Raw genomic sequence first — 15812 nt, forward strand, 5'->3', positions numbered from 1 at the left:
CCACCGCCCCCTCACCACCCCCCTCAGCACTACCCCCTCACCACTGCCCCTCACCACCACCCCCTCACCACCACCCCCTCACCACCCCCCTCACCACTGCCCCCTCATCACCGCCCCCTCACTGCCACCCCTCACCACCCTCTTCACCACTGCCCCCTCACCACGCCCCCTCACCACCCCCCTCACCACTGCCCCCTCACCACTGCCCCCTCACCACTGCCACCTCACCACCCAACTTGAAGTTGGTGGTAATTTGCGATTCCTTATTTTGCCTTAATACATACCATTTGGCAAAATTGCACCACCACCCCCTCACTGCCATCCCCTCACTGCCACCCCCCTCACCACGGTCCCCTCATCACCCCACTCAGCACCCCCTCAGCACCCCCCTCACCACTACCCCCTCACCACTGCCCCTCACCACCACCCCCTCACCACCCCCTCACCACTGCCCCCTCATCACCGCCCCCTCACTGCCACCCCCCTCACCACGGTCCCCTCATCACCCCACTCAGCACCCCCTCACCACCCCCCTCAGCACTACCCCCTCACCACTGCCCCTCACCACCACCCCCTCACCACCCCCCTCACCACTGCCCCCTCATCACCGCCCCCTCACTGCCACCCCTCACCACCCTCTCACCACCCCCCTCACCACTGCCCCCTCACCACACCCTCTCACCACCCCCCTCACCACTGCCCCCTCACCACATGCCAACTTTGTTATTCTTCCTCAAAAAAAAAGATTTAAACATTAAAAATACTGAACAGGGGAAGAGAAGCACATGCGGGAGACAGCTGGAAAACACAGGCCCAAACCCACCGTAGGATCTAGTAGGCCGACAATAAGGGACATATGTACAAGGAGTTAACTCCGATGGTTTTGCGGCGATATTTACATCGTTATATGTACAAGCTGTTCCTAACTTCTGTTAGCTGCAGTTTTCCGGCGAAAACGTACATCGAAAAGATCGCCACTTCTGTTAGCGATAATGACATGCAAGGGAGGTGTTCTCGTGCAAAAACGGCAGTTAACCCAACTTTGTGATATGTACAAGGGAATCCTTGAAGGTAGGAGGAGTAAAAAAACTGCCTTTAACTGCAGTTAGAGGCAGTTTTTAAGACCAGAAAATAGCTGGTCTTAAAAATGGGGATAACTCTTGGGGCCACATCTCAGCATGTCTTGGTACTGGACAGCTCCGCAATCAATGTTGTTGCACTGCCCTGCGACAAAACTACAGGGAAGGAATGCGCACCATCAATAAGATAGTGCGCATTCCTGGGCCTCAGCCATGAAAAGTGTTGCAGAGCTGCGTCAAGACAGCGTTGCAACACTTTTCACTACACCCTTCTTGCAACACCACGGATGCCCTGTATTCACTGGACAGTGCTCCATGACGCAAAACGCATTGCTGCAGTCGTGTCACCAGCATGACACAACTCAAGCGGTGCATGGGGCCAGCCTATCCCTGTGGCACCGCTTCACCCTTGCTCCTTTCATCAGGCAGGCGTAAGGTACTGACGCAGCGCCGTCCTACAATTGTTGCAGTGAAATCTGAGGGAATTCACTGTGCCTTTCCCATGAGTCCTTGTCATGTGGGTACAGACACCCTGAATACAACATACCTGATGCAGGTATAATGTGGCACAGGGCTTCACAAGGTCACGTATATGCCTACAAGCGTCACTTTGCAAATACGGCACAACGTGGTGCTAGTTTTGCCTGGTCCATTCTTGAGGGTTGCCAGGGTGTTGGCGCTGTTGAAGATCCTTCGGTGGGGGTGGTACGCTGTGGTGTTGTCGTCTGTAAGTGTTGGCGCTGAGAGAGTTGGCAAGACGTACTTTGGTGGCCTTGATCCAGCTGCGAGGGGGGCAATGATGGCGGTGGTGTACAGTGGGCGTGGTGACGACGTGATGTATACAATGATGGTCGGCCCAGGAGAGTCCGGTGGTGTGGCTGTAGTTGAAGTTGCCACTGGCGGAGGTGACGTGCTCGATTGCGTGTCCTACTATGTGGCTTGCTGCGGTGACTAGCTGCTTCAGTCTGATCTTGGGGAGCCTCTCCAGCAGGGGCTGGTGTTCTTATCAATGGAGTTGTCCAGGTGGAACTTGAGTTTGCCGAGTCGGATGTTGTTGGTGGATGGGAGAGCCTGGTGTGCAAGAGGTCTGCACTGATATCGGAGAATGGGGGTCCATGGCCCGAGGTCCTGCACATGAGGGTGCCGCAGAGGATGTGCTTGGGCTTGGTCCGGATCTGGGAGTTGAGGTGGTCCGTGGTCACCGTTGGGTCATTAGAGTGTGTGGTCAGTCAGAGTGTGCTTCTGTAGGTGATGGCAATGCCTCCTCCTGGATGGTCGGGTGGTCCTTGCTGGTGATTCAGTAGCCGTTAGTGTTGGCGATGGACATGTCCTGACCGGAGCTGAGGTTGGTCCTGGCAGGCGATGTGGCGTCCAGGGTTGATGGCGAGGCGGGTGCTGGCGCCTTAGGGGTGGAGTGTCCGAGTGGAAGGGTCCTTGGTGCTGAGCGCGGACCAGGGGCAGACGGACCCAGATGGGCTTGCCTATGGCTTGCCTTTGACATGAGAAACGTCCATTACAATGCAGGTATTACATTGTAATGCCTGTACAACACAACTACAATAACGCATGTGCTATTGCATCGCATTCCATTCCAACGCATTGTGAGGTTAGTAAAAGTGTTTTTTAAGTTTTAGGGTGGGTATGGGTTTCGGGGGTCTGAGATGAAATTCGGGGTGTATTGTGGAGTAAAATATGAAATTTGGGGTGTATTATGGGGTTAAAATATACATTTTAGGGTGTGTTCAGGGGGGTGAAAGATTCACTTTAGGGTTCAGGGTGTGTTTTGGAGTGTAAGGGTTAGTTCTAGGGTTGCACTCACTGAAGTGGGAATAGTAATGTTTTCATCTCTGCTACCCAGCACTTTCCCTTCTGTTGCAATACGCGTAGTAATGGGATGCATTATAATGGAATGAGATGTAATGGTATGCGTTGTAAAATCATATATCCCTTTTGCACACCAGTGGTATGCCCTCTGCGCATTGGTGCACAGCGCCCGCTATAAAGAAGTGCTACGGGGGGACTGGACAGCTGGGAGGCGGGATAACCGGAAAGGACACTGGAAGGGGCGTGGACGCGGGTGTGTGTGCATGTGTTGTAAATATTTAAATGAAAGACATCTTACCTCGAAGCGGGTCCCGTGTCTTCGTTGCTTCTGCTCTCCTGAGTCTGCTTGAAAGCAGTGGGGTGATACTCTTCCGTCATTGCAGATGAGCTGCCACTGGGGGTGCGTCACACCAGGTGCTAGGAATGGGCAACTCGACCCCTGCTCCTCCTCTGCTACGCGTCCCACCTTCTCCCTACTGTGAGAAAGTGTTATCTTTCTTGCCTTGGTTTGCCCCCACTTTTTTCTGACTGCTGATGTGCTTTGACTGAGTGTGCCCTGGACTCCTGACAACCAGGTACCCAGGGCCTGTGTTCCTTCCCTAAAACTGTGTTGAAACTAAAACCCAATTGGCATCTCTGGCCACCTGTCAGCCCCTAGTAAATGGTACCCTAGGTACCCAGGGCATGGTAACCAGAGAAGACCCCTAAGGGCCGCAGCACTTATTGTGCCACCCTTAGGGGCCCTGTACCCTGGCACCCACACACTGCCCTTGCACGCTGAGTGCCTAAGTACAGAACTAAAACAAGAGTCGACATGGCACACATCCCTGTGTGCCATGCCCACAAACCCACTGCCCTGGCATACCTTAGTCACCCCTCTAGCTGGGTGCCCTATGCCAGTGGTGTGGGCACTTGGATGAGCTGTGTGCCCCTACAGTACCCAGGGCCATTCCTGGGCACTGTAAGTGCAGTGATGCCATTAAGAGTATATGGTGCTGGGAGGTCGACATTACGAACTCCACAACACCATAATGTCTACACTGAAGACTGACAAGTTTGGTATCAAACTTCTCAGCACATTAAATCCACACTGATGCCAGTGTGGGATTTAATGAAAAATGCACAACAGAGGGCATCTTAGAGATGCCCCCTGAAACCTGACCACAATCCACGTCTGGACTGAGAGGCTGCCTAGGCTGCCACACAGCAGACATGTTGCTGGACCCCTGGGGGGAGAGCCCCCGCTCTCCTGTGCCCACAGCAATGCACATCCTGGGCGAGGTGCTAGGTCTCTTCCCCTAGGATGGGCAGGGGGAAGCTTCAAAGGCTTGTGGCCTCTGTGAGCTTCTCCAGACCATTTGCTGTACCCAGCAACTGGACCCCACCAGTTCTGACCCCCACTCTGGTGGGAAGACTGGCGGGAAAAACTACGTCAAGAAGGGGGGTGTGCCAGCCCCACCCCTCAGGTGGGGGAGACGAGGTAAAGCACGACCCCGGGCTCCAGCCATCTTGAAGATGGGGAGCCCTGCCCAATCACAGCTAGGCTCCTGCCTCCCTCCCACAGGAGAGGAGCAGGCTAGGGGGTGTACCCACCCCAGGACAGGGACCTATTGGTTCCTGCCCTTGCCCTACCTCTAATGCCCCTAAATTCAGTATTTAGGGCCTCCCTGAACCTTCCTTCCTCAGATCCCGATTAGAAAAGAAGAAAGAAGATCAAGAAGAAGAAGGCTCGCAGTGCAGCTGCTAACAACAGGACGACAACAACTGACTTGGCCCCAGCCCTACCGGCCTGTCGATCCTGGAACCTGCTCCTGCCTTAACCCCGGCGACTCCAGTGGTCAGCAGTCTTGGGACACCCAGGGGACCTGCCTGCCTTGACCCTCTTGAAGATTGGGACTTCCATCAGCAGAGCGCCTGCTGCAACAACCCCCCTGGTGCCAGCCAGGAAGCTCCGGACCTACCCACTCTGCACCCGCCGAGCCCGGCTTGTGCCCAAGTGATCCAAGACCACAAGGACGTCTCCCCGGAGACTGGGACCTTAAGTCCAGTGCCCAAAGACTCTCCTCGACGAACCAGACAACGCCTGCAGACTCAGAACCAGGGGCCCCTCCAACCGCGACCAACTGAGGGTAAGCATTCCGACACCCAAAGACACCCTGCACCCGGCGCCCTACAGCCTCCTGTGCCTTCGTTTGAGGTACCTACCTGTGCTCCAAGATCCCAACTTACCTCTCGAAGTGGTGGTCGCCCCTGAAGAGTCTCTGTCCCCGAGCCTGCAGCCTTTGTTCGTTTCATACCATTCCCATTGAATAACATTGAGCGCCCGACGGCTCTAAAGCACCTTGCACCCAGTCGCCCGAGTGCCACTGGCCGTGCCACCTTTGCCCTATCCTACTTCCCCCCTTGCCCTAAGCAAGTGACCAGGAGCCCAGCTCCCACAGCCGCGTGGCCGCTAGCCAGCAGCCACCAACTAGACGCCCCTGCCCCTCATTGGATAACATTGGGCCTAACTACCTCTGCACACGGCCGCCCCTGTGCCGCTGAGGGTGAACCAACTGTACCTACCTGACCTTGAGGGACCCCTGAGTCTATGCCCAGAACCTTAACTTCACCAACCGAGTACTTATCTGCAAACGGGTAACTCATGTACCTGCCGTTGGATAACATTGACTGGTTTGACTCGAAAAATCTTTTAAGTGTCTACTTTTGAAAACTTAAAATATTCATACAAAATTAACCGAATTCCGAAGTACTCACCTTGTAGTCCAGTACTGAACCGCAAAAGTGATCCTTATTGGGTTTACTAGTAACCTGTATTTTCTCCATAGGAATCCATTGTCTGCGTTTCTATGAAATTTCTTCTAAGTGTCTACTTTTGAAACCTTGAAATATTCTTTAAAAATCATACCAAATACTGAAACATATTTACTTACCTGTTTGAAGTTGAGACCCCAGTGCTGGCCCTCGGAGACCAGAGCTGGATTACAAAAGTAACGAGATCGTACTTTACCTGCAACCTGAATTTTCTCCCATTGGATAACATTGCCAGATTTCTGTTGAAAAGTTTCTAAGTGTGAACTTTTAAAATAGCTTTATATTCCTGAAAAATCACTGTAATATCTAAAAAGTTTTTACTAAACTGTTTTCAGCTTAGACCCCAGGACTGAACCTAGGATCCAGTCCTGGAACTATTAAAGTAATCTATAAAGTAATCAACTGTGTTTATATAGAAAAACCCATTGAGCTCAATGCTAAATTGTGTGTAGAATTGTGTTGCCTACTGCAACCCCTGTACCTATTGTGTTCACCCAGTTTATTGCCTTTCTGCAAAGTACTCATCTGAGACCTCTCATATTGAGAAAGGTATATTTTGATACCTGGTGGTTCTAAAAAATAAAACAACTATATCTTTGATATAAAAACAATTGGCCTGGAGTTCAGTCCTTGAGTGTGTGAAACCTTTTGCTGACTGAGTGTACAACAAATGCTTTACACTGTCCTCTGGAACTGCCTTACTGCTCGTCCAAGCTACCACTTTAGAGAGTAAGGTCAGTCCTGGCTTTAACCTCTGTTATACCTCTGGGGTTTGTGGACTCTATGCAGACTGTACCCTATTCTGGTCCAGTGTATATAGAGCCACTTTCTCACAGTTATCTGGACATTGACACCATGGCGCAATCCGCGAAACTCTCTCCAATTCTGTGACGCAGCCCGCAGGAGCCTCAGCCAGGTGGGATCTCCCAAGCCTGGACACAGCAGTCACCTCTGAGTCCGCTGGTGAGCCTCCTGATGCTGTTGATGCAGCAGGGCTCCCTTAGGCGTGAAGTTGCAGTGCTCCTGCCACACAAGTTCAGTGCAGCTCAGGGGCCTCCCTCTTCACAGCTTCCGCCCACCGCAACATCATCTGGCCTGTGAAGCAGAGAGGCGCCGCCCACCGTTGGTAATCTCCTCCGTGCACCCTGGTGTAGTGTTGAATCGTAGTATGCAATGCAGACCTCCCTACGTTGGTGCGCAGGAGCTCCTCTACCATTCACAGCTCCAAGGGGCACCAGGCGGTCTTCTCACACAGGTCAGCAACGTGACTCCGTGCACCCTGCCAGATGTCACCACCAAGTAAAGACGATCGCAGCGCCTCAATGTCTACCACCACGGCTCATCGACTCCACAGCACCTCTGCATCCCACTCCAGGCTCCAGACGCAGGTCCAGCGAGGCATCCAGGATCGAGACGTAGGACCAGCGAGGCATCCAGGCTCTAGATGGAGGTCCAGCAAGGCATCCAGGCTACAAACGCAGGTGCAGCGAGGCATCCAGGATCGAGACGTAGGTCCAGCGAGGCATCCAGGGGCAGGTCCAGCGAGACATCCAGGCTCCAGACGCAGGTCCAGCGAGGCATCCAGGCTACAAACGCAGGTGCAGCGAGGCATCCAGGATCGAGACGTAGGTCCAGCGAGGCATCCAGGGGCAGGTCCAGCGAGACATCCAGGCTCCAGACGCAGGTCCAGCGAGGCATCCAGGCTACAAAGGCAGGTGCAGCGAGGCATCCAGGATCGAGACGTAGGTCCAGCGAGGCATCCAGGGGCAGGTCCAGCGAGGCATCCAGGCTACTAACCCAGGTGCAGCGAGGCATCCAGGATCGAGACGTAGGTCCAGCGAGGCATCCAGGCTCCAGACGCAGGACCAGCGAGGCAGCCAGGCTCCAGACGCAGGACCAGCGAGGCATCCAGGCTCCAGACGCAGGACCAGCGAGGCATCCGGGCTCCAGGCGCTGGACCAGCGAGGCATCCAGGCTCCAGACAGAGGACCAGTGAGGCCTCCGGGCTCCAGACGCAAGACCAGCGAGGCCTCCAGGTCCAGACAGAGGACCAGCGAGGCCTCCGGGCTCAGGGACTGTCTGCCCTTTCAATGTTTTGGATGCCATGGTGTTGCGAAGAGTGCGCAATGAGAAGTGATGCATCACTGGTGTTGCACCACGATGCGCCTCTTTTCATAGATGTAGCCCTGCATTTCCTCTTTCCCTGGCACTCTGGCTGATCACCCTGGATGTAGGGGGGCTTGAGAGGGTTGTTGTTCTGTGCTGCACTCGGCCCTGGCTGATCCATTCTGCATTCCACAGTTTTTTTGCCTAATTTTCATTGGAGGTCGACTGATAGGCTATTTATGGCTATAGAGGCAAAAGTAATGGCAGTTGACGCAGAATTTAAAGGTTGTTTTGCCCATCACCGCGCCCAGGGAGCCCTCTGTGTGTGCATTCTCGGTAGAACGTCGAAGTTCTCGATGTTTTCCTATTCTTTCGTCATCCCCGTTACCTGACTCGTAGTTCAGTATGTTGTAAGGTGATTTTTGTTGTTTTTCCGTTGTTTTCATTGGAGTCTTCTCTCCAAAGTTCTGGAGTTCCTTCACTCACGATCCAGAACCAACGGCGGAAAAAAGAATCAGAAGATGGCGACCAAAGGTGGGAGTTTCCAGAGGAAGTGCATCGATGTCACGAAAAGGCACCAAATGGTGGTATGTCGACGCCCACCACTGCCACGAAAAGAAAAAAAAGAGAAGAAATACAAGAATTCCGGACCCAACCACCAGATGGCGGAATAATGCACAGTATAGTGAATCCAGAAAGATTCATGCTGCAAAACTGCTGCTAACTTGCATTAGTGGTAGTTATCACCAGTCCTTGTACATATCCCCCTCAATCTTTTCCAACCCAACAGCTCGTGATATCCGGTCGGCTGGACCTAAAGAACAAGTTACTTACCTTCGGTAACGATATATCTGTAAGAAACATTAGTTAGTGTTAGATTCCTTACCTTAGAATATCCCCAGGCGTCAGTCTGGATCCGGAAACTTTTGCGTAGCAGTACCCCTGCGCGTCGGTAGGCGTCGTCTGCAGGCGTCCCCTGCGGCTCCGCGTCCGTCGTCGGCGTCGTGCGCCGTGATGACGTCGCTGGAGTACATAGACGCCGCCTCCGCGCGCTGACGTCAGTTCTTTGCACACAGCTTTTCCGCGCCAGGAGACGCAGAGCCATGAGAGAACCAACACTGGTGCCATGTACAAACTAGGGCCCTGAAAGGGATGACCTTAACCCTAGGTATCAGTTCGCAGAACGGGGAGGATGGGTGGGTTCGGTAAGGAATCTAACACTAACTAATGTTTCTTACAGATATATCGTTACCGAAGGTAAGTAACTTGTTCATCTGAAAGAAACACGTTAGTGTTAGATTCCTTACCTTAGAATACATACCCCAGCAATACCAACCCCGGTGGTGGGTCTGCGAACCAATACAAAACTACACCAGAAAGTCCTGGAGGACAGAACGGCCAAAGAAGCCATCCCTCCGGACTTGACTGTCCAGGCAGTAGTGCCTCGCAAAGGTGTGCAGCGAGGCCCACGTAGCCGCCTGGCAAATGTCCTGCAAGGGGACTCCCCGGCCCAGGGCAGTAGTAGCCGCCGTGGCCCGAGTGGAATGGGCCCTCAGCCCAACAGGAGGCTCCTTCCGAGCCAAAGAGTAGCACGCTTTGATGCAGAGGACGACCCATCGAGAGATGGTTCGTTTACAAACCGCCCGTCCCTTCTTCGCACCCACGTAGCCAACAAACAGTTGGTCATCCACCCGGAACTGGCGTGTGCGATCCATGTAAAATGAAAGCGCACGTTTTGGGTCCAGACGATGGAGCCGCTCTTCATCCTTTGAAGGATGCGGAGGCGGGAAGAAGGAAGGGAGGGTGATGGACTGCCCGATGTGAAAGGCCGAAACAACCTTGGGCAGGAAAGAAGGTCTAGTCCTCAGAACCACCTTGTCAGGATGAATGGACAGGAAAGGAGGTTGGACAGAAAGAGCCTGGAGCTCACTCACCCTCCTGGCAGAGGTGATGGCAACCAGGAAAGCCGTCTTTAAAGTCAGGAGACGGAGAGGGCAAGAATGAAGGGGCTCAAAGGGAGCACACATCAGGAAAGTTAGAACCAGGTTCAAATCCCACTGAGGCATCACAAACGGAACAGGTGGAAACATGTGAGTGATGCCTTTCAAGAATCGAGTTACAGTCGGGGATTTGAACAAAGAAGGCTGATCAGGAAGCCTCAAAAAGGCTGAAAGGGCAGAAAGGTAGCCCTTGATAGTGCCCAGAGCAGAGCCCTGCTGGGCAAGAGAAAGAAGAAACAGAAGAACCTCCGAAAGAGGGGCAGAAAGAGGATCCACAGCCTTTGCTGTGCACCATGCCACAAATCTGTTCCACCGACAGGCGTATACCGACTTAGTGGAGGGACGCCTGGCTGCCAGAATAACATCACAGACTTCAGGAGGCAAGTCAAATGGCCTCAACTGCCGCCGCTCAATCTCCAAGCATGGAGGTGGAGACTGGACAGGTTCGGGTGGAGGACCGTCCCCTGCTGCTGCGACAGAAGGTCCTCCTGAAGGGGCAGGCGGATCGGGGGACCGACTGACATGCTGAGTAGCTCGGGATACCAGTACCTTCGAGCCCAGTCCGGAGCCACAAGGATAACTTGGGCCCGGTCGCGCCTGATCTTCTTCAGCACTCTGGGCAGAAGTGGTATAGGCGGAAAGGCGTATAACAGACCGCAACTCCACTCGCGCCGAAAGGCGTCGCCGTGCGAGTGCCGTCTTGGAAACTCCAACGCGCAGAACTGATGACATTGTGCGTTCTCTTCTGTGGCGAATAGATCTAACCAAGGCTCTCCCCATTGCAGAAAGATGCCTTGCGCCACGTCCGAGTTCAGACGCCATTCGTGATCCATCGAGCACCGACGGCTGAGTTCGTCCGCCCTGGCGTTCAGAGAACCTGCCAGGTGTTGAACCGTCAGAGTCACGCCCTGACGTTCCAGCCATTGCCAGAGGCGCAGAGCCTCCTGGCAAAGGGTCCACGACCCCACTCCGCCCTGTTTGTTGCAGTACCACATGGCGGTGGTGTTGTCGGTGAACACCTGCACTACACTCCCGTTGACAAAGGGGAGGAATGCCTTCAGTGCCAGACGAATCGCCCGCAGCTCCAACAGATTGATATGGAGCCGGGACTCCGCCGGAGACCAGATGCCTCTGATCTCTGCCTCTCCCAAGTGGCCACCCCAGCCCTGGAGGGACGCGTCCGTCACGACAACGTGCTCCGGTTGGGGAAGGGAGAGGGACTTGCCCCTGACCCAATCGCGGTCCGTAAGCCACCACTGCAGTTGTCTCGCAGTGCCCTCCGAGATCAAGACGTGGTCGGACAAGTTGCCCTGATGCTGGGCCCACTGAAACTTCAGGTCCCACTGCAGAGCCCGCATCCGCCACCTGGCGTGATGCACCAGAAGGATGCAGGAAGCCATCAGTCCCAGCAGCCGCAGCGTCAACCTGACCGAGACTCGGGATAGCGGCTGAAAGATGGGAATCAAAGCCTGAATATCCCGAACCCGCCGTTCCGGAGGATAAACCCGAAACTGCGCCGAGTCCAGAACCGCTCCGATGAAAAGGAGCTTTTGAGAGGGACACAGGTGTGATTTCGGCACGTTGATGGAGAACCCCAGGTCGTGCAAGAGGTCTGCCGTCATCTGAAGGTGGTGGACGACTGTCTGGGGCGAGCCCGCCTTCAACAACCAGTCGTCTAGGTAGGGGAAGACTGAAACCCCTAACCTGCGCAGATGGGCTGCGACCACCGCCATCACCTTTGTGAACACCCGTGGGGCGCTGGTAAGGCCGAAGGGGAGCACGATAAACTGAAAGTGCTCCTGGCCTACCGTGAACCGCAGGTAACGCCGGTGGGCCGGCAGGACGGGGATGTGAAAATAGGCGTCCTGCAAGTCCAACGCTACCATCCAGTCTTGCGGGTCTAGAGCAGCCAAGACCTGAGCTAACGTCAACATCTTGAACTTCTCCTTCCGGAGGAAGCCGTTGACGTTCCTTAGATCCAAGATAGGACGTAGGCCCCCCTTGTCCTTCTTGGGCACCAGAAAGAAGTGGGAATAACAACCACGCCCTACTTCTGGCCCAGGAACGCGCTCGATGGCCCCCTTGGCCAAGAGGGCCGTAACTTCCTCCTGCAGAAGTGTCAAGTGGTCCCCCGACACACGGTGGTTCTGCGGTGGCATGGCTGGAGGAGAGGTCTCGAAGGGGAGGGAGTAGCCCCTTCGGACAATTTGCAGCACCCACCTGTCCGAAGTGATCGTGCGCCAGTGAGCGTGGTGATGGCGAACCCTGCCACCCACTGGCGTCACATGGGGCCGAAAGCACGGACTAGGAGGATTTTGGGGTAGATGCTGCGGGGGAAGGTGTGGTCTGACCCCGCCGTTGTCCCCGACCGCCACCACGGCGGTTTCCACGGCCGCCACCGCGTTGGAAGGATTGTTGCGGCGCGTGGCTGGCAGCACGTGTGGGGGCGCCCCTTCCTTGGCCACGAAAGGGACGAAACGAACCCGGTTGCTGACGCTGGGTCGAGAGACCCAAGGACTTGGCCGTGACCCTGGAGTCCTTGAAGCGTTCCAGCGCGTGGTCCGCTTTGTCACCGAACAGGTGACAGCCATCAAACGGCATGTCCATCAGGGTATTTTGGACATCAGCCGAAAAATTGGCGGATCTCAGCCAGGCGTGACGGCGAATCGCCACCGTCGTAGACATAGCCCTGCCCAGCGAGTCGGTCGTATCAAGACCACACCGAATGGAATATTTCGCTGCATCCCGGCCCTCAGCTACAGCTTGACCGAGCTTTGCCCGCACCTCCATGGGGCATTCTGGCAGCAGCTCCGCGACCGTATCCCACACAGAGTGGGTGTAGCGGCCCAAGAGGCAGGCGGTGTTGCAAGACCGCAGGCCCAAACTAATGGACGAGAAGACCTTTTTTCCAAACTGGTCATACCTCTTGGATTCCCGGTCGGGCGGGGCCGACGGGAATGCGGACTGGGAGGTCGAGGCCTGGATCACCAGACTCTCAGGAGTGGGGTGGGTAGACAGGTACTTGGGGTCGTCCGGACAAGGACGGTGGCGCCTGGCCACGTTCCGATCAACAGGCGCACCTGAAGCGGGCCTGGACCACGTGCCCAACAGAACGTCAGACAAGGCTTCATTAAACGGCAGCAGAGGCTCCAAAGGGCATGACTGCGGCTTGAAGACCTCGGTGAGGATGTTAGGCCTCACGGCCGCGACGGGGAGCTCAAGGTTTAAGGCCTTGGCAGCCCTCATCAGCACCACAGAATAGGCAGCTCCCTCCACCGATGCCACGGTTGGAGGAGAGATCAAACCAGGGTTAGGGGAGTCGTCCAAACCACTGGCATCCCCCAAGTCACCTGTCCAGTCCGGGTCATACTGGCACTCGCGAGCCAGAGGGTCCTCGGACCCCTCCCAACCTTCACCGTACTCCTCATCCTCTCCGTACTCGGAGTCAATGATGAGGACCGGCTCCTCGGGGTTCATGGGCCCCATCGGCGCCGGGACCGGCGTCGATCGACGCCCGTCCGGCGCCGCGTCCGGCGTCGGAGAAGGTAAGGGGACGGCGCCGCCCGGAGCCGGCGTCGGAACCCCACCGCCGGCCGGAACCGGCAGCGGAGAACCGGCGCCGCGCGGGGGCGGCGTCGGGGGTAACCCCGAGGGCAACGGCGCCGGGGAGGCCGGAAGACCAGCCGGCGCCGATCCCGAAGGCCCCTGCGGCGCCGGGGTCGGAGCCGTCGGCGGCGCCGGGGCCGGAGCACCCGACGGCGCCGAGGCAGGGACACCCGAACCGCCAGGGCCCCCAGACGGTAGCACTGGGCCCGCAGGCACCGTAGGCCCCGTCGGAGAAGCGAGCGCCCTCATGGCCATGAGGAACGCCTCGATCTCCTCAGGCGTCGCACCATGCCCAGGGACCGGAGGGTATGAGGCAGGCCGCGCCGGCGACTCTCGCGGAGCCGCGGGGATGGGGTCACCCGAGCCCCCGGCCGCATCGCGCGAGCGTCGGGGGGAGTCGGGGGTACGATGACGACGCCCCGACTTCTTGTGCTTCTTACCTGACGAGGATGACGAGTGGCGTCGACTTCCGGAGCGCCCGGCGCGGCTCCGCGACCGCTCCCTCGAACGCTCTCTCGACCTCCGGCCGGACCGGGACCGCTCCCGGTCCCGACGTGGGGCCGACACCCGGAGCTCCAGCAGCTTGCGGGACCGCTCCCGTCTAGCCTTGTTGGTAAGGGCCCGGCAGTCGACGCAGGATTCCACGTCGTGGTCGGGGCCCAGACACCGGAGGCAGAGGCGGTGATGGTCTGTGACCGACATCGTGCGCTCACAGCCATCGCAATTCTTAAATCCTGGCATCCTATCAGGCACAATAGTAGAAAAAGACAATCGAAAAAACTTGGTCAAAGACCGGAGTACTGCTCTTCAGATCTGCGTCCACTGGCGCGGAAAAAAGAAGAACTGACGTCAGCGCGCGGAGGCGGCGTCTATGTACTCCAGCGACGTCATCACGGCGCACGACGCCGACGACGGACGCGGAGCCGCAGGGGACGCCTGCAGACGACGCCTACCGACGCGCAGGGGTACTGCTACGCAAAAGTTTCCGGATCCAGACTGACGCCTGGGGATATTCTAAGGTAAGGAATCTAACACTAACGTGTTTCTTTCAGATAATGCTTCTTCGCTCTGGTACTGAACAGCATTATCAAAGGGGATGATGGACGGAGCGTTTGAGCAAATCAAGCACTCACCCCCAGTCAAGTGATCTGGGTTTTATGCATCATCATTCTTTAGCCCACTCCACCACCCCAGTTCAGACATGGCCTTGTGCAAATCAGTCTGACCCTGTGCCTCATGGGAACAGTCCAGCCCGAACTGCCTCAATTGGAAGATTCTCTGAGGCTCACATGCTACTATAATTCAAGCCTTGAGGAAGTCACGGTGGTGACGAAACGCGCGTTGGCTGATCCGTGCTACAAAGACAAGGAACTGGAATTCTAACTACATCACAGAATTTTTTACTTTGTTATTGTTTAGACGGTTGGAGATAAAACCTATGTGCTCTTTGAGGAAATAAATCACTGTTGAATTATCCAATCTTGTTTTGCATACCAATTCCCTGTGACAGAAGGTCTCTTTCACTATCTTATGGTGTTTTCTTTGCTATAAACATTTATCTACAAACTGTACACAAAATATTTATAGTGCCGGGGTCCTGTCTCTTGTGTATTCTGAATAAGTAATTTGTGCCTTGTTCTAACTGATACTCTGGGTAGTGGGGTATCTTACCCCGAGTGGCACCTACCAGAATTGATTTAATGTGAAGAGGTGACAGCTAATTTGTACCTACATCTGATAACACCCCCTTTGAAGTGCAACACTTTGTCCACCACTACCGTGTGTGGTTCTGCGGACTCTCCAGTGGCGGTGGAGCAGGATCCGATTGCAGATCCGATTCACAGGGCGCAGCCATGTTGACTCCTGTGAACCAGCGAGAAGTTACGTCTGAAACTAGAAAACGGACTATCACTAGTAAAACAAGCGCAGCGCGGTCCATAAAGTGAAGGAGGATCTCTTGTCTTTATGGGGCCATGTCTTTGAACACATGGCCCCATAAAGATAAGAAAGCTTTCACGACGCACGGAAGGCAGACAAGCCCGTCCAAGTGGCCCGTCTGAAAAAGAGAAAAGTCTACGTCACAAAAAGCTCTTTCCCAATGGCTGGCCACCGTTTAGCATAAACGGTGACGCCAGCCAATGGGAAAGAGGGACAGGGATTGAAACCCTTTAGTGAAAGTTCTCAGAAACATTAAATCTCGCTGAGCGAGCTGCGCATGCGCGCAAGAATGTTAGCAGAGACATAAAAAGATACGGCTTGCACACAGAGTGAAAGATAAGATGGGGGTGGATAATCAGGGGTGGGGGCAGCGGCAGAGCCGTGAGAAAGGCTGGGCCTGAGGGGCATGGAGCCAGGGGGTTGAACGGGAGAAGGGGACGAGAGC

At 55.4% G+C, this 15812-nt stretch overlaps 1 protein-coding gene across 1 annotated transcript in view; it reads right to left on the minus strand.

The window, feature by feature from the left end:
- The window catches only part of COL27A1 (collagen type XXVII alpha 1 chain), a 1047548-nt gene that overhangs the window by 64947 nt on the left and 966789 nt on the right, over positions 1-15812 (minus strand). The gene's annotated exons all lie outside the window — the stretch shown is intronic.

The sequence above is a fragment of the Lissotriton vulgaris genome, chromosome 5, assembly GCF_964263255.1.
Source record: "Lissotriton vulgaris chromosome 5, aLisVul1.2, whole genome shotgun sequence".
NCBI classification, from domain to species: Eukaryota; Metazoa; Chordata; class Amphibia; order Caudata; family Salamandridae; genus Lissotriton; species Lissotriton vulgaris.